A 19,534-nucleotide genomic window follows, 5' to 3' on the forward strand; every position below is an offset into this window, starting at 1 on the left:
TTGAAAATGAGTCATTAATGCTGTGTCTACATTGCAGAGATATAATTCCCATTCCAACAGCCAATATTTATTACCGGTTTATTTTAGTCATCTACCTTAGGAATTCGTTCTTGGCAATGCCGGGTTATGCTGAGTTTATCTTACTAAAATAGAATCTGTGTCAAAAACCCCAAATGACTTTAGCAACAATTAGGCACTGGAGCCCTCACAGAAAGAGACGTGCTCCTCCAATACAGCATGTTTTCTTTTAACGTGATTATGATATGCAGGACATAAGCCCCAGGGCACACCCTGAACTGACGAGGTGTGGGTTCATGGTTCTGAGAAGGGCTCAGTTCCCACTGCTGCTCTGAGTCCTGTGTTTGGGTTGGCCAGCAGGCACTGCTCCCCACTTGGGGACTTGGGAATAAGCATGACGCCGTGGGTCCCTAACCCATATGGTGAAGTATTGTTTACCTGATGGTTCACCATCAACCATAACTGGGCAAGAATGCTTATGAGGTTGACTCCCCACAAGCCGTGGTCCTTGTTCTTTGTCCTGCCATTAAGCCTGGGCGGATGTGACTGCACCATTTTGTGACATCCTTACAGGATATCAAATCATGAGAAATAGGCAGTGGTAAAAATGTTTTCTCTATGGTTTGCTACCTAGAACACCTCACCTGTAGGGATGATTTCCTTTTTTTTTTTTTTTTTAAAGTAGGCTCCACGCCCAATGTGGGGTCAATCTCATGAATCCAGTATCAAGAGTTACATTCTTTACTGACTGATCCAGCCAGGCACCCCTTTTTTTTTTTTTAAGATTTTATTTATTTATTTGACAGAGATCACAAGTAGGCAGAGAGGCAGGCGGAGGGATGGGGGGGAAGCAGGCTCCCTGCTGAGCAGAGAGCCCGATGGCAGGACTCGATCCCAGGACCCTGAGATCATGACCTGAGCCAAAGGCAACAGCTTAACCCACTGAGCCACCCAGGTGCCCAGGCACCCCTATCTTTTAATGGATGGTTTGGGGGCAACAGGTTACCCAAGTTCTTCTAAAAGATTAAACCAGAAGGACTGGGGGTTAGGGGATGGGAAGCAGCCTTTTTTTTTTTTTTTTTTTTTTTACTTTTTACTGCAACTTTTCTTCCTTACTTTTGTATTGCATTACATTGGCAGTCTTCTAGTACTTTTCTCTCACTTTCGTGTTTAAAATGAAATGATTAGAAACTTACTGGTTTAGAAGATTCCAAGACTGTGATCATAAAGCCCAAGAGTCAGACTAAGAGAGGCTGGGCGAGTTTTCCGATGAACACTGAAGAAAGAATGGTTAGTTTCTGTACCGAAATCAAAACCCACACTCTTAAGTGTGGCATGAGCTGCAGGCTGGTCTCATAAACATGATCTGCTTTTCCCATCTCCTGGCTGTTGCTTTTCTTCCAAAATGTGTGGGGTCTGGATTCAGAGAACACAAGAATCTGTGTCTCAGGGCCACGAATCGGCAAGTCCATTAGCTCTCTGACTCGCAGCCCTGTTTCCTGAGCGTATGCATTTGCTTCACATGTTCTCAGTACAGATCTTGAGATAGGGAAGAGCGTGGTCAGGATTCCTGTGCTCGTTGTTGTAACACATACTTTGTGCCAAGAGGCTGAGCACAGCGTGTTCTCACTCAGTCGTGACTGCTGAAAGAGGCTGGCCCGGGCTCACGGCTTCCCAGGAAGACCCCTCCTGCCTCAGCCAGTGTCTGGTGGGGAGATGTCAGAAGGAGAGGCCACAGCGGTGGCCCTCGGTGACTCGAGCGTTTAGATCAAAGCGGGGGCTATCCGTCAGAACAAAGACATCTGGAGGACATGGCTGTGTCACAGCACCACCAACCCTGCTCCTGGACCTGAGGAGCCGCAGGGCAGCAGGAAGTTGGCGCTCACGGCTGTGAGACGTGTGCTGGCCCGTTTGGGGACCACACAGGCTTTCGTGAAGGGCATAGGAAGGTCATCCAACATAGGGTCCCTTCCGTTGCCAGACTTAAAGCAAACTTGCATGAATTAAAATGGAGAAAACTGGTAGGCTTCAGAGAGGCATAAGATCTCTTGAAGCAAGGGACTTGATTTCTTCCCTAGAAGAGGTATTTGCCATTCCACAGTGCTTTTCACCAGGAAACCTCTCCCAGGCAGTGTGGTTTTCTTGTTCAGTTACGATTTGATCTATTGCTGTTTTTCTTCGTGTCATTGAAAATTTAGAAGTACAATTTCTTTGTATCATTCAAAATTGAAATATTATGGAAAATCATCCATTTCCCCTGAAGATCACACTGCCTCGTGCACGATTAGATCTCCATATTTCATCTGCCGGTGACAGCGACTTCTGGCTTTGGCACAGGCCTGTTCTTGTCGCCCTTCCGATGTGCGCTGCTTCTCTGTCGGTCAGATTCTAGAATCCTTATCCGACGGCGGGTCAGCGTCAGAGCTTGCCTGCTGCTCCCAGAGGGCTCAGTGTTGTAGAGGATTCGGGTGAGGGAGAATATTTTCAGCACCATGATTGCGGGGCTTGGAAAACGATTCACTCCGGTCGGGCAACAATACTGTTCCGCTGCTCAGAATGTTCCTCCAACATAGACTGGCCCAGTTCTTTTATGACACAGGTGCTGCTGTTACCCTTCAATCAAACCCAAACGCAAATAAATACCGCCTGAGACGAGTTCTTCGAGACTTCCGCGGGCATTTTGCTCTAGCTCTGCTTTGCCCGCTAACCACCTCATGCGCGTGAGTTATTCTGTTGTGTCTCCTCCAGAACACAAGGCTGCACTTACCCTTTCTGATCTCACAGGCGAGCTCTGAAGGACGCTAAGCAGTATGTAAGCGGGATAAAACCCTGAGTGAGGATCTTTATTTCGAAGGTGTGACAGCTCTGGGGTCGCTGCACCTGCATGATACGGTTTCATGAGCTGAATCACCCTTTCTTTCTTTCCTCCAAAAACAAATGGAAAGGCTGCATAAGCAATCTCCACCTTAGCAAGATTTTAAAAGTGGTGGTACATCCAGATGAAGTTTCGATGCCTAATATGGAAACCCATAGATTATCCTTTTAAATGTTAATATTGCATTTAGTTCGTCTATTAAATTTTAGTCTCTTTAGTAAGCCTACTGTCTATTTTAGTAAGCAATTTCCTAAGTGAAGCTGACGGGTACAGTAATAGAGGTCATTACTGCTCTTGATTTTAATATGAGTGAATAAATTTTAGTGCTAGCATTTTAATATTTGGGGGAAAATGTTGCCCTTTTCTAAAACCCGATCATCTTTCATTCTTTGATTTCAGGCCCTTTCTGGCTAATTAGGACACAGATCAGCAGTTAATTAAATATCACTACAAACCAAAATGAAGCCTTAGTCTCATTATCTTTTATTGGTTAGATAATGCTTGGGTTTATTTTCTTAGAATTCTGCTTGTAACCTGTGAAACATTGTTCCTAAAAATGCCATACTATATTATGAATTAGGCGTTCTTTAGGGAAATCACCTCTTTCCGTAAATGATTCTCTCTGAATCTAGTTTTAAGCTACCTTTGTCATCCTCGATGTTTAGGTTTGAACTAAGAGCCCATCAGACACATCTCTAGCATCTGGTGCTGCCATCTGGTGTTTTAAAGTAAGGTCTCTGTGCTGTCAAAAATACGATTGTTCTCCTGTTACCTCCAAATATATTAGAGAAGGTGTCCTTATAATGGAAGCACATTTGCATCTACTGGGTTAGAAACATTTGGAGTTTAGGTAAAAACACAGAAGAAAGGAAATTGACTTTTTATTGAGTACCTTTATGATCAGCCCTATGTATGCATGTTCTCCTTTGAATTTTACCATAACACAGATACAGTTTTCCCACTTTCCATCTGGGGAGATGGAGGTGAAACAACCTGTCCAAAGTTACACAGTGGGTTTGCTAGTGGGTGTCACAACCAGATCTGATTCCAAAGACCCTATCTTTTCAAGTCTAAGATACAAAAAGGGTGTCCAACAGAGGATAGAAGTGTGTTTATTCAGCAAATATTTGTTGTTAAGCATTGGGCTGAGTCCTCAATAGAGAGTCAAATAAAAGTTACAGTTGTTGATCTCATGGAATTTTTATTCTTATGGAGGAAATAATAGGAACTAAATATAGAATTCCAAATTGTGATATGACAGTGTCTAATGGTGGGAGGTTGACATACAGAATCTTGGTTAGAGAAATCCTCTGGGAGGAAGTGATATTTCAGCTGCACCATGACAGGTAAGAAAGAATTAACCAGGAGTAAAGATGTGGGGAGAAGGGAATAAGGAGAGGAAGAGACATTCTGGCCGAAGCTCATGAGGCCAGAGCTCGATGAGGGAGGTGACAAGCGTACAAGATGAGGCTATAGAAGCAGTAAGTCCCTGAAGCTGCCCAGCGAACAGAGGTCATCCGTTGTGTGGCTCTTGAGGGGGTCCAGCTGAGAGAAGATGAAAGCTTGGCCAAGCGCGTTGATAGCCAAGATGGAGATGAGGTATAATAGACATAATTTGGTGGCAGTTGGGATGTTGGAAGTGTTGAGGAGGGGTCGAATGTGGCTCCCAGACTTCTGGCTTGAGTAAATGCTCTGGTGCCATTTTCTAGGATAAGTCTGGATTCAGGGGAGGATCTTGGAGGTTAAGACCAATAGCTCCTTTCTGGACGCAGCAAACTCAAAGTCCTTGTGAGAAATCTAAGTGGGTAAGTCAGGCTGAATATAGAAGTCTGGACCTCAAAAAAGAAGATTGAACTGGGATATATATTTGTGCATTATTAATATATATTTAAAGTCATCAGAAGGAGTTGTGGTTTGGAAAGGGAGACGCCAGGCTGAGCCCTGAGGCATTAAATGATGTAGCGGTTAGAGGAGAAGGAGCTGGAGAGAGAAAGCCTGGAGACACTACAGAAAATGTCACAAACAAGGGTGTGGAAAGCAGTGTGGGATGCTGAGAGGTGGCATAGGATGAGGGCCAAAAAAATACCTGTTCAACTTGGCAATGTGGATTGAGTCTCATAACCTTGGAAAGGACACATTCCGTGTAGTGCTGGGGGTTCCAGAGTGTGTAAATGATAAAGATCGTGTCCTTGGGGTATTGTTGCTGTGAGCATCTTTGCCACAGACATCTTTGTCCCAAGTAGTTTGCTGCGGACATTTTCACCGTGTAACTCATGGGCTAAACAGCAATTTGGCCATAAAAGACAAATTAAGTGGTTGACAGTTTGGTTTCATTTCTTCACTGACAAAGATTCAGTTTTTACATTATATAAATCTTACCTAGCCCTCATAAAGCTCCATCCAGGGACAAACAGACGTGGTGATCTTAAAATAGTGAATAACACCACCATATGCAGACTTGATAGAAAACAGAGTGAAAAAAGTATGAAAAAAGAGAGTGGGAAGCCAGATTGTATACTATACTCTACCATACAAGAAAATGATAATACATCAGTGACAATGAAAACCAAGCCCAGCAACAAACGCATTGCAGCATGAGCATTTCTTTCACATTTCCCATAGAACTTTGGAACATCTATTGACAGACATGTGACAATATGCCAAGAATGAACAGTGTAGAAGGTTTTCATGATGCAACACAAAGCTCAATTTCAAATATGCATCCTTGTATTAGGAAAACTGATACTTCTCTTAATGAAGGAAGAAATTAATACTTTTATTTCTTTGTATGTTTCATTATGTCCTTTTTACTGTCCCTCTTTTATTTTTCATTTTATCCTTCACGTCAAAATTGCCTTACCGCCCATTAGGTATGCAGCAAAAATGCTTGCGAAAGATGCTTACAGTAAAACTACCTAGAACCAGTCACAGCAGGGTGCATTTTGAAACGTTTGCCTTGGAAGACCAATGGGTAGGGTAGAAATAGAGATGTCAGGTTAAGAGAGGTTTCTATAGAAGATGGGAAACTCTAGAACATGTATGAATGTTTAGGATCCTGATTCAGTGGAGAGAGGGGGTTGAAGACGCAGGAGAGGTCATGGGGACAAGTGTGAACCCTGGGGAAGAAACACGCAGTAGCGGGTGGGATCCTAGCACGCTGGGAGGGTGGAGTTTGACAGGAGGCTACACTTACTCATGTCCAGAGGAGGTTGAATGCAGATAAGGCAAGTTTGTAGGCTGCTGGTGGGAAGATGAGGTAACTTGGATCTGTTCACTTATATCTCATGTTTTCTCAATGAAATACCAGTCAAGCTTATCAAGCCCATCAAATGAGAAAAAGAGGCAGAGGGAGAAAAAGTTTGATTTTAAGAGTCTACTTAGTCATTTGTCTCTTCATGCCTTCAGTTAGACTGAGTTCCTGAAATCAAGACTAAGGCTAGGCTTCTGGAACCATTTACCTCTATGATTCCCAAACACAAGAATGTATTGGAAGTCTTTGGAGGTGGTAGATGAAACATTCAGTGGGATCCTTCTGGGGGTTCTTAGCCTTATAATCCTCTTAAGTGGCCTTAATTCACCTCCTCAGCTGTGTTGATGTCATGAAGACCAGCATCGACCTCACAAACTGCCCCCGATGATGCTGACAGCTTGACCACTAATGTCCAACTCCATGTGCCATTTCTTCATCTTTCCTTGGTGCCAACCATGCCCGCATACCAGGGAAGCCATTCTTGGATCCCATGACTCTCAGGTGTACCAAGCACAACTGTAAGGTAACCAGACCAGTTCTCTTCTGCACTCTTGATTCTAGAAGCCAGCCCAAAGGAATCTGTGCTTGTATATCATGTGTGGACTCTGTGTACTGAGGGTGGGGGAGTTACAAATTTCAGAGCAACAGCATTATCCGTGAAATTGAGGTATCACTTCCTAATATGAAAATGTGAAGAGTAATGCTCATCTGTACCAATGACAGTTTAACATAATTATTTTTTAAAATCAGCTTCAAATTATAATTGTACATATGGTAGCAGAGACCCTAACAGGGTTACCTCATCCAGAGCCCAAAGACAAGAAATATTAGGTAGTTATTGCACTGGTGTTCCAATCTATGGCTTTCTGCTGCTATATTTGTTTAACAACTATACTGACTGTCACCTCTGTGAGAAGAGAGTATCATACAGAATAAATTCTAATATTAGTCAGTCCTAAAATGGACAAATCTACAACACACCACAGTCTCAAAACAATTAATCCAGCTTAGATAATTTCATACATCTTTATGTGCTTGTTTTTCCCAGTCATTTCCGTCTCCCTACTTCCAGCCCCAAGCAGACATCTGTATTTTCTGGTTGTAGATACTTAGTAAATTGTTGTGTAATGACTGAATGGATATGCATAGTTCTTAGAAATCCAAATTCCAGGATCAACAACCAACATCTCTCCCAAGATTCTTAGAACTTCACCAAAGGCAATACAACCTTGAAGAAGTTCTTTCTGAAACAGAGGTGATTCTCCTATGGGCAAATCTCACTGCTAAATCGTTAGACAAAAGTTCAGCCTCTGACTTAGGACTCTCTCTTGCTTTCCCTTTATATGGTATAATTCACTTCCTTCTTACATCTACTTCCCTTTCAAATATTTACCTCGATGAGGTTGTGTTACATACGAAGAAATGTCCTAGAAATTGAAGGAGGGCCTAATACTCCCAGGAACTCAAGAAGTTTCCAATATTTCAATATATCAATATTCTATTATTCCTCTTTGCCTTCTCTCTGAGCTGCAGGGCCTGTTAGTATATAAGATGGAGACAAATCAAGCATTGGAAATAACCCAGCTTCCAAGTCCAGGTCGGATAGTATCTATGATTTGCTTTTTTTCTCTCTAACTATAAAAGCTGGAAAAAAATGAATGGCTTTCTCTGTTTGTGAGTTTTTCCTCCCTTACTCTCGTTGCTCCCTTGATGGTTCATTTTACCTGTGACCTGAAAGTCTTTGAGGGCCACAAGGTCAGGTCTTATGCAAAACAGAAAGGCACCAGAACCAAACCCCAGGGACATCTTCCAGCCGTGTCCTTCAAGGAAAGTCAGTCTTGATAATAATTTGGCAAGAGACTTACTTGATCGTACACCTCACGTTCTAACCAACATCCTTCTAAAACATCAGGAGCGTTTTATCTCAAACGTGAGAAGAAGAAAAAGAAGGATGAAGAGGAGGAACAGGAGAAGAAAAAAACTTGAGCCAAGAATCTGTATTCCTTTCAGAAGCAGAGACCAGTTTGGAATTTGTCCTTTGACTTACATTTTTCAGCCTTTATCTCAGGATAAGCCCTTAAATAACCAAAATGCTAAGCCTATATTCCAAATACTCGTAGCTCATTTTAAAAAAAAAATCAGGTACGTGCAGATACTTGAATATTAGCAGCCCTTCCAAATGATTGGTGAAGTCTTTCTTATCGTTCAAAGGAGCAAAACAAAACTCCGGATCATAAGTAACAGACTCTAATAGTGGGCCAATACACAGGCTGGGTCGGAAATTCCTTAACGTGGCATCCAGTGATTTCCAAAAACAATTCAGTTTCAAACAACGATCCTTCCAGATGTGACATTTGGGTAGAATTGTTTGAAAACACCAGAAGGAAATGTGAAATACCAGTGGTTTCTAGACAATCAAATTGCAATTGTTGTGGTTTCAGATGGAGCTATACTGTTACTCCTATATATTAAAATGCTATTTATACTTTGCATGTGTATGGAGTGCCCGAGGGAACGGAAACTTAATTATACACATTCAGTCTCCATCAGGTTTGTTGAAATTATGCTTTAAATGACTGCAGGCAAAATTCTGACTTTGGGAATGGAGTCTCTGATGACCCGGTCTTATATTCTGATCTCATTCTACTTGTTAGCGCCTTGTGTACACTCCCTGTCTCTAACAACCCTCACCTCTAGATATCGTTGGAAGGGGCTTGGGAGAATCCGAGAAAATCCTTCACAGGAAAATCTTTCATAGGATTATCCACATTTTTGAAAGAGGATCTGGAAGGAGGGCGGTGTTCAACCCAAAGGAAAGAACATTCAAGGTAGTCAAGAGAACAGACGTGGGAATTGTGCTGGTTTCTCTCAAATCCTACCCAGTGGCTGATTCTGCAGACAAATAAGACTGAGCATGATGCTCTGCTAACCATTGATGACCTTACCTCCACCATGTTTCTAGAAGCAGCTGGAATCAGACAGACCTGGAATCTGCTAATAGATGAACAATGAACTCACAGACCTTCGAGCCAATTACTAAATTTCTCCAGCTTCTGTCTCCCCACTGTGAGAGGGTGAAATGAAAGCTCTCCCACACAGGACCCAGGATGGGTGTCTGACAAATTGTCCCTTGTCAGCTCCTTCCTGCCCCTTCGCAGTGGCAGGGGCAGAAGAGCTACTCTCTGAAGGAAAACAAGCTTCACTACTTATTAACTACTCTGTGCCTCAGTTTCCTGATTTATAAAACAGGGCTCTGAGTCCTGCCCAGGAGATTATAATGAGAATTATTGGAATTAAAGCATGCTAAGTGCTTAGTACAAGTCCTGGAACTTAGAAAGTGCTGGACCATGATTAGCAGCTACTTGGTCAGATATTCTCAATATTGCAATGTTCCTAAGGATTTCTACAAGAGCTTTTGTCCTTTTCTCCACACGTATTGAGGAGAAAAACTTTCCCTCTTATTTCTCCATCCAAACTTTCTGCCTTTTCTGATATGCTTTGTGCACTTAACCACAGACATTTCAATTATTTGGCCCTGGTGGAAGGAATCAGGAGTGTGGAAAATCTAAAACATCCATGAAGGCCCAACTCCTCTATGTTTAATTTTGTTGTGCAGAAAGAGGAACACGGTCAATGGCATGACACCCATCCAAAGAGCCTCAGAGTCCCTCAGGCTCCGGCAGGACGCTCCCTGCTTTTGACAGCCAGTGATCAGGAGTGGGGAAGCAAAACATCCTCCGGCAAGCAGACAACTTGTGGGTCACGCCCGGTTCCCGGGAGCGTGGTTACTATGTGGTCTTGGAAACCATCCTCAGCCTTTAAAGTAAAAACTTCTTCAGACCTCGGGATGGGTGTCAAGACTCCGGTCGAGTTCTGTTGGAATTGTCTGAGGGCTAAATTCAAAGAAAGCAGGGAATTCTTGTTGTGACCATCTGTTAATTTTCACTGCACATGCTTTAAAAACAAATTAACAAACAAAACAAAAACAAAAACACCTCCCCTGTGACCTGGAGGGTTTTGAATTCCACAGCCCGAGGTTCAGTCCTTTGACTCCCAGCTAAAACGCAAAGATTTCATAGATGGATAACAAACCCTCTTCAGCTATTAGCACATGAAGGCCCATTAACCACAAGTTCAGGTCATCTCTTAGAAATGAGATAGAAGCCAAATACCTTTGATTGGAGAGAGGTATAGGGAGATAGCTACTCAGGGCCTTCCCCTCCTCAAGTGCTTTCAGGATTTGGGTAGGCTGCCTGGAAGGCAATAGGGAGTGGTGGAGCCTGTGGTATTTTGGAGAGTAAGTTCTCCCCAAAGATATCACATTTAAAACTTTTAAGAACCTCACGCTGGTCAAGTACAACAAGACTGTCTGTTGACTGAAATGTTCATTGGTCCATCGGGTTATACAGTCAGAGATCCAGAGTACGAAGCAGAGGGAAGGGAGTTCTGGGGGTAGCCTGGCTGAGATGCTGTGAAAGGGATAGCCTGAGTCGTGAAGGACCCATGAAGGGATGCATGTAGTTGCGTGACAGTTGAGAGCAGGGACCACTGGCCTGCACATTCCATACCTGAACACAGGGTAACTTACCCCAGCAGCAAACTGTCATTTGGATCACCCATGGGAGTCCCCAAAACAAGGAGGCTGTTCTTGTGAGTCAAACATCCAGGAGCCAAACCTAAGAATTTTACAGGGCTACAGAAAGTACAGGACCCTAGAGAGATTCCACAATCTGGAGAGTAGTTTTTAGAACTTAGAGTCTGAATTTAAACATATTAGTGGGTGAAGAGGTTAAAAAATGCTTCCTCCACTCAGTGGGCTCCTTTGTCACCCAGACTCTGCTTTTGACTAACTTCACACGGAGTGGGCTCCGGGCATGCCACAGAGGGACCTGTCCACCTGACCTATTGTCCAGAGAAAGAGCTCAGGAGAAAGTGAAAAAATATTTCCCAAGTAAAGGTAGGGAATGAAGTATGGTTATCCCAACTATTGGGACCAGTTCCTGGGTCTGTACCTAGCATGGCGTCTGGCACCTGGCCTGTAACCAGAAGATTCTTCCTGAGCAACAGTATCTGGGCTACCTTGAATTACCTCCAGACAGATAGTCCATTCCTCCAGATGCATTTCCGCATAGGGTAGTATCAATCTTCCAAAAGCCTGTGCTTTTAGGAGGTGTCTCTGGGTGCTTTCTCTTCACAGTGCGACTTCAGTATCAATATTTAGAACCTCAATGCTCTCCTGGCTTTTGTGAAGTTGAAAAAAAGCTGATGAAACCCAGATATTGACAGACTAGCCATACTGTGCTCATTACCAGTCCCACTCCCAGAAACAAAGTACATGTCAACATATAGACGAATGGTCTGCAGCCAAGTCTTAAGACAGGCAAGATTGCCATGCTTATCCCTCCCATGGTCATTACTTTTTAATTTTGCATCTTGTTATTTCTACCATTACAGATTAATGATCACAACCAGATGATTTGAAAACATGTTAAGGCGGGGCACCTTTCTTTAATGTACTTATCAAAGTCATGGTTTAGACCAATGGAGATTGTTTCTTTTTCAGGATGTTCTCACCTCTGGGTTCCTTGATTTCTCTTTGACTCTCAGGTTAATGAACGTCCCCAAATGGACATAGGACATATGGCTGTTTTGATGCAGGGATGTTATGAGGCAACCTTAAAAAAAAGGAAAATAGGGACACCCAGGGCACTCTTAACCTTGGTTAAGAGTCTGCCTTCAGCTCAGGTCATGATCCTCAGGGTCCTGGGATCAAGCCCCACGTTGGGCTCTCTGCTCAGTGGGGAGTCTGCCTCTCACTCTTACTCTCCCTTTGTACTCTCCCTCTGTCTCTTTCTTTCTCAAGTAAATAATAAAATCTTTAAAAAATAAAAATAAAAAAGGGCAATTAAACTTACTGCATTTTTAGTTTATTTCCAAGTAACGTGTGAAGCATGTTCCTTGGAGGAAAAAGGCAGGCATTTCATTTACATACATTTTTGGCCATAAAATGACATCTTTTACGTTTTGATGTGGTTGCTTCGGCATAGCCCCACTGAAATGACCTCCTAGAAAGGAACAGGCCAACAGCTTTCATGATGGCAAAGAAATCCAGCAAACGTCTGCTTCCCAGTGCGTGAACGTGGGAGGCTTCCTCTGTTCTCTAGTGGCCTTCTAGAACCAAAGCTCTCAGGACTCTCTCTCTCTTTCCTCTTGAGGGGAATGAACCGAGAGAGGAAAACTGTAGGCTAGAAGGAGGTCAAGGACATAGCCAAAGGAAATGTAAAGGCATGGATAGTTTGAAGCAAAGAACGCCTTTGGGTATCCCTGACATCACCTGCAGAAAGTGACTGACCTGACCTGTGTCCTTTGTGCTTGCTCGCTCACACACACACACGCACGCACGCACTCATATACTAAAGGATTTTGAAGTTCCTTTTACTGGAAGATAGAAATTGGCATGAGTGATGTTCCCAACAGACCAGATGCCATGCATATGGGCACGGGGGAATAGCCCTACTTTCAAACTACTCATCTCTGCCCCAGAGCGAGGGCCTGACAGTCTAGAATTGGACTTTCTTGAATGAAATTATATGTGAACGGGGTTGCTGCTCCCCAGTGCATTGTCCTTGTTAAAAATGTTAATGTTCGGTGTGTGGGGGGGGGACTCAATTAAATGTTTTCTAATTCTCTCCAGTTCTTTTTCTTTTTTCATTTTTCTTCCGTGATATTTTTTTTTCTCTTTTCAAGAATTTCTTGGGAGACAAATTAAAAGCGTGCAAACCTAGACGTCTTAACAATAGTCTCTAGTGCCTGGCAAACGTCGCTCTAAAATACATCATTTGATTCTGCGATTTCCTCTGAGGGGGTGTACTGCTGACTTGAAATTGACTGCAATCCGTGATCACTGCAAAGCAAAGTACTCCCCCAAACGAGGTCTGCATGAGTGGTTTTTAACCAGCTTTATTGAGGAATGACAGACAAACAATAAACTACGTTCATGAAACTCACGCAACTCAGTGAGTTTTGACAGTTTTATGTACCTGTTATATCACCACCGTAATCAAGATACAGAACATTTTTATCACTCCGAAGATTCCTTATACACTTCATTCTTGCTTCTACCTCCTGGTGACCCCTGATTTGATTTTTAAGCACCACAGCTTTGTGCAGATTTTCTCTCCCTGGAGTCCGGCAGCAATGGGCTCTTTCATGTCTGGCTGCTCTCAGCCTCATGGCTCTGAGTGCTATCCATGTTGGTATAAGCAGCAGTGGTACTTACTGCTAAGTCCATGCCATGGCAGTGTGATACTTTATCTATTTAAGGGTGTTTCCAGTTGCCTTATTTTTTTTTCTTAAAAAAATTTTTTATTATGTTCAGTTAGCCAGTTTATACTAATACTAATATTACTATAATAATACTATACTAATATATCATTAGTTTTTGATGTAGTGCTCAACAGTTCATTAGTTGCATAGAACACCCAGTACTCATCACAACATGTGCCTTACTGCTTTTATTATCACTTAAGAATGCTTTCTACTTCAGGGAAGGCAAAACCTATCTGCGTTTTCTCAACAAGATAGAAATCAAGACGGTTTAATCTGTGACAAGTATCAAATGCCCCGACGTGAGCCATGCCTTCATCTGATTCTGTCTCAAAAGGATGAGGTCCTCATCCTTACACTCAGGTCTCAGTACGATCAAGACACTTCATTACTTTTCTCATTGCCCTCCCTCTGTCTGACATCCCAAACAGCGCTGTGCCTTAGCTGTGGTTGATGCCACTCAATTGGCAGAGAAAGTACGGGCTGCAGGTCTCTTCTGTGCAATCATGCCCCAGCGCCTGAGGCGTGGCTAGTTTCTTGTGGCAGGCAGGTGGAGTCTGGGGTCAGGACCAAAGTGGAAAGGTGGCAGGAAGCTTTGAAGAGGTGCCGAGCTTTCGGTGTGCCTATTTTGAATAGACTGGTCCTTCCGCTCATACTCTCTCTAATCAGTCTTCATGACTGACTTTAACGTGCTCATATTAACTGACTACAGTAATATTAAACAGTTGTTGAACAGGTCAAGTACGTTTCTACCTATTCAACAGCCCACTTTACTGGCTTCTGGCCAAAACCCTTCCTTCCTTCCTACGGCAGGCTCCTGTAGAGCTCTATCATGGCACTTAACCAATTTTTCCTTCTAATTGAACAAGTAGTTGATATGCTAGTCTCCATTACTAAAGAAAGCTAAGGATTGGCATGCCACATAACCTCCAGCACAGGGAAGATGCTATCCTCCATTTAAACATTTATTGCTGGAAGGAGCAGATGAGTAAAGTCATGAAGGTAGGAAAAGTTGAGGACTGTTGGCTCTAGCTTTAGGTCTGGTGTTGAGTTTGGTGTGGCTAGTAGACCTGTTTCATAGGTCTAAGGTTGGCATGAGTGAAATCAACATGAAATGTTTGGCCTTTCTTCTGTTGCCACGGAAAACCACAGAAATTCTGCATACCACATCAGACACACCAAGTCTGCACAAAACATAGTCAAGTGCAGAGAAGAGAGGGGGGAACCTGGGAGGCTGAAAAAGTCTATGTTGATTTGTCAGTCCAGCCACAATTGGACAATGGAGGACCCAGGGGATGGTTCAATCCATCCATCCCCCCAGATTATCTCTTTGGCTGCCACTTTTTAGCATAAGATGGCTAATACCATACGGTCCCATTTAGCTATTTCTGAAATCATACTTTGGCTAATGCTACCAGGTCAGACAACCGAGGCTGAAAAAAATGAAAATATCTGGAAGTGCTGTATTTAGATTATCTTAGGTGGAAACAAACTCATGCTAAATTCCGTCTTCAGATTTTTTTTTTCCCCAGGCCTTTTTATCACTTTTTTAAAGTAATGGAGTAAAATTCTAGGGCTTCAATTAAGTTATGTCATATAAACATGTGACTGATGTATGTTCAACTATGAATGGCTGACAAAATAAAATGGTACTATTGGAATAATGTGATTTAAGATACTGTAAATATTTTCATTTTGCATTACAGTTTTATTTTATGCTATGCAAAACTATTCATTTATAACATTAATTCTAGGTCCAGTTACTAATTGATGACAACACTAGATTGGATTATATACACAGGCTTGATTATACCATCTTTTATCAGTTATTTAAGGAATGTTCAGAAAGTACTTTGGACTCCACTTGATTTTTCCATTTAGGACTAATTGGATTACCTAATCCCAACTGAAGTTTTGACCCTGGAGTTGATATTCTTCTTATTTTATTATTCTTATAAAAATGACACATGTTTATTATAAAAAAATTAAAGCCACTAGTAAAGTACAAACGTTGGCATAAAAATTGTTTCGAGCTCCTTTTTGTTTGACCTAAGTAATTATTATTCCAGGAATCTCTCTCTGTGCACAAACATATATAAAAAAACAGGCATGCAGATGTTTTCATGGGACTAAGGTGGTCATGACTAAGTTATTAATACAGATATTAATAAAGGAAAGAACAGATACTTTATTTAATTTTGCTTGATTATGACAGAAAGAAACCAAAAGAGATGGTGATGGTATTGCTGAATTTCAGATAAATATTTCTTCACTAAAGAATACTCATTTTTAGGGCACCTGGGTGGCTCAGTGGGTTAGGCCTCTGCTTTCCACTCAAGTCATGATCTCAGGGTCTTGGGATCAAGGCCCACATCTGGCTCTTTGCTCAGCGGGGAGCCGACTTCCCCCTCTCTCTCTCTGCCTGCCTCTCTGCCTACTTGTGACCTCTCACTCTGTGTCAAATAAATAAATAAAATCTAAAAAAAAAAAAGAATATTCATTTTTAAAGGACCCGCTGCAGTTAAAAAGCAAAGATAAGTTACCAGATTTGAAAAAAAATATGTAACTCTGGGTTTTATTTTTATACTGTTTGAAGTGGTTATTTGTCATGACAGTTAAGAATTTAGTATCGTTAACATCTTTGACCCTCTCCTTCCTTTCTCAAATTTTGGTAAGTGTTTTTATATGTTGAGGAATGTTCTTTTCTTCATTCTCTTCTCAAACCCCCAATTTTCAAGGTCAAAGCCAGTCTTAGAGTCACGGCTTTGAGATTTCTGAGCTTGTTTGGTCGTTTCATCTCTTGATTCCTTCTGTTTTATTAAATCATGTTTTCCAAAAGGGATCAGAAGTAGAGTGATTATGTAATTTGTTAACCAAATAGGGACACCTTAGAGAATTCAAGAAGGAGCTACTCTTAATTGTCAAGACAACTGGTATCACAGGGGCTGTTTTAGGCAAAGCAGGACTGAAGATCACCCTAAAGCCAGACGTGGTGTATTTCATAAGTTCTTGCTTCAACTCAGCCCTTTTTTGAGGCATTTTGAGGCATTTAATTGTGCCAAATGGTTCCTCACACAAAGAAGCATCTATTAGGGGAATAAAAAAGGTTTGCTTCAACTGAAGGCCCAAGAGCTCACTTCCTGGGGGCAATGGGTGGGCTTTACAGAGTCCACCAATTGTTCAAAATCATATGCCTAATTCTGTATCCATGGACATTATTCTGGAAAGAGGACCATATAACTCATTAGATTTTCAAAAGGATCTATTGCCCCCACGAGCATCACTAATCTCTGTTTCACCACAAATCTCTAAAAAGCTACGTTGATGGGTTACGTTCCCCTAATGTAGGAATGATATCACATAAACATAATTTCACATTATCATTACTTAGTTTTTTGTTGTGGGATTAGCATAAGGAAGGACAAAATGTAGAGTTTTTCTGATCTTTCGTAAAATTGCTAGTAATGACTTTGATTATACTTATCGGTATCTCTTTCGTTACAATTCGTACACTAACACTTACCTTTAGGCATATGTCTCCCCCTCAACCAGTTGTTCTACTTCCTTCTACAAGCTCTATCGCAACTGAGTTGTGCTGTTTACTGGGTTTCCTTTCAGCCTGAGCTGTCAGGGAGGTCACTGGGAGCTGTTGGAAGCTTTTGAAATAGATTTCCTAGTCTAGGATTATAGGAACTTTTTCCATTCTTCTTTTGTTAATACCTTGTTTCATACCAAAACACGCACTTTGTTGGTCCTTGTTCTGTTTCCATCGCTTAGATGGTGGTATTACACAGCTATTTATATTTTATTTTATTTTAATCTTATTTTAATTCTAGTGTAGTTAACCTATAGTATTACATTAGTTTCAAGTGTACATTATAGAGATTCGGCATTTCCATACATTACCCGGTGCTCATCATGACAAGAGCGCTCTTTAATCCCTATCACCGATTTCATGATGAAATCGATTTCACCCATGCCCTTCCACTCTGGTAACCATCAGTGTGTTCTCTAGGGTTAAGAGTCTGTTTCTTGGCTTGTCTTTGTCTCTCTTTTTTCCCTTGCTCTTTTGTTTTGTTTCTTAAATTTCACTTATGAGTGAAATCACAGGGTATTTGTCTTTCTCTGACCGACTTCACTGAGTGTTATGATCTCTAGCTCCCTCCATGTCACTGCAAATGGCAAGATTTCATTCTTTTTGATGGCTGAGTTCTGTTGTATATACTATACCACTTTTTATTCATTTGTCTATTGATGGGCATCTGGGCTTCTTTCATAGTGTGACTACTGTAGATAATGCTGCTAAACATCGGGGTGCATGTACTGAACTAGAGTGTTTGTATTCTTTGGATAAATACCCAGTAGCACAATTCTTGTGTCATAGAGTAGCTCTATTTTTAACTTCTTGAGGAACCTCATACTGTTTTCCAGAGTGGCAGCACCAGTTTGCATTCCCACCAACAGTGTAGGAGGGTTCCCCTTGGGGCGCCTGGGTGGCTCAGTGGGTTAAAGCCTCTGCCTTTGGCTCAGGTCATGATCCCAGGGTCCTGGGATTGAGCCCTGCATCAGGCTCTCTGCTCAGCAGGGAGCCTGCTTTCCCCATCTCTCTGCCTGCCTCTCTGCCTACTTGTGATCTCTGTCTGTCAAATAAATAAAATCTTAAAAAAAAAAAAAAAAAGAGAGAGGGGGTTCCCCTTTCTCTGCATCCTCACCAACACTTGTTGTGACTGCTACTTATTTTAAACTGTAAAAGTAATACGTGGATGACCAGTCATTCCCCCACAGTGACTCAGGAAAGTTGTTAAATGTCCACTTTCCTTTGCCATGCACAGTCCTGGCCCTAAAGATGAAACATGAAGTGTTCTCAGTAGAGAAAAGACATAACAAAAAGGAGAAGAAAAAAAAAACACTGCATGGAAAATAAAATGATAATGCCAATGTTAGCCAGCAAAATGATTGGAAACATATGAAAGTTAGTGGATTCAAGTTAAAAGAAATACACACATGTGAAAGCTTTCCCTGAAGGGCTCAACGCCTTCTGTCCATCTCCAGTCTCAGTAGACTTTCTCAGGAAATCAGGAAGCAAAAGCAAATTTGTGATGAGCCCTAAATAAACTTCCTCCCTGCTTCCCCACCATAACACAGTTTGCACCCGAAAGAACAATTCCGCAGAATTAGGGATTAACTTCTTTAAAAAATCTTTTACCTTAATGTTAAAAAATTAACACCTCACCCCAAGAATATCTGAAATGTTGACAGGAAAACTGTTGATCTAACCATTTGCTCTGCTGGAACTTTTATCGGCTTCCTCTTTGCCTTCCTTTGATTACGGTTTCCTGGAATCCATGGTCCTGGCAAGACCCCAGGTAGACAGCCCCCGAGCTGCGCAGGGCAAAGCCTCGGTGTGCCTGCCTGCCTGCCTTGCTCGGCTGGGCTGTGTCTTGTCATGGCAGACCCTGTGCCCTTTCTTCTTCCCCTGGGGCGCTGACCGACCCCCTCCGCCCTCCATCTTACCCCCACCCCCCAACCAGCTCAAAACACCAGAGAAAAGAGGCTGAAGAGCAAACTGGTGGGGTGGGGGGGGGGGTGGCGGGGACCAGGGGATGGAACTCTTTCCGCTCTCTTTGTAAGTTTCCGACTGACAATGGTGAAATTAATGAAAAGTAAAAGAGGCTCTCTTATCTCCATTCAGCCCCGAGGGGATGCATTTTTCTCTTCGGCTGTGTTCTGGGCTGCTTACACTTCTCTGGAGCAGGCTTAGGAGTAAAATGTTTACACCTGAGAATATGGAGTATGTTGCAGGTTCAACTGCAGTTCAACCACAAATATAGAGCATGGACCAAGCTTTGGAAAATATAATATAGAACATCTTAGCCTTTTTTATGGTATTAATTTTCTCCCACATCCCTTTAAGTTATTTTGTGCGTATCTTCTGGCCTCTGGATCTGCCTGTTTTCTTCTATTTTTTCCTTCCAAAAGAAACCTGACAATGTGACATGAACGTCTCCATTAATGACCCGTGCCATTTATCCGGCTTGTATGCTTGGTTAAATACTGGATTTGGC

At 42.2% G+C, this 19,534-nt stretch overlaps 1 protein-coding gene across 1 annotated transcript in view; it reads left to right on the forward strand.

Annotated features, from left to right (window-relative positions):
- Positions 1-19,534, forward strand: part of LOC116859162 (zinc finger protein 474-like) — a 55,898-nt gene that overhangs the window by 27,541 nt on the left and 8,823 nt on the right. The gene's annotated exons all lie outside the window — the stretch shown is intronic.

The sequence above is a fragment of the Lontra canadensis genome, unplaced genomic scaffold, assembly GCF_010015895.1.
Source record: "Lontra canadensis isolate GAN:19392208 unplaced genomic scaffold, GSC_riverotter_1.0 scaffold4, whole genome shotgun sequence".
Taxonomy (NCBI): domain Eukaryota; kingdom Metazoa; phylum Chordata; class Mammalia; order Carnivora; family Mustelidae; genus Lontra; species Lontra canadensis.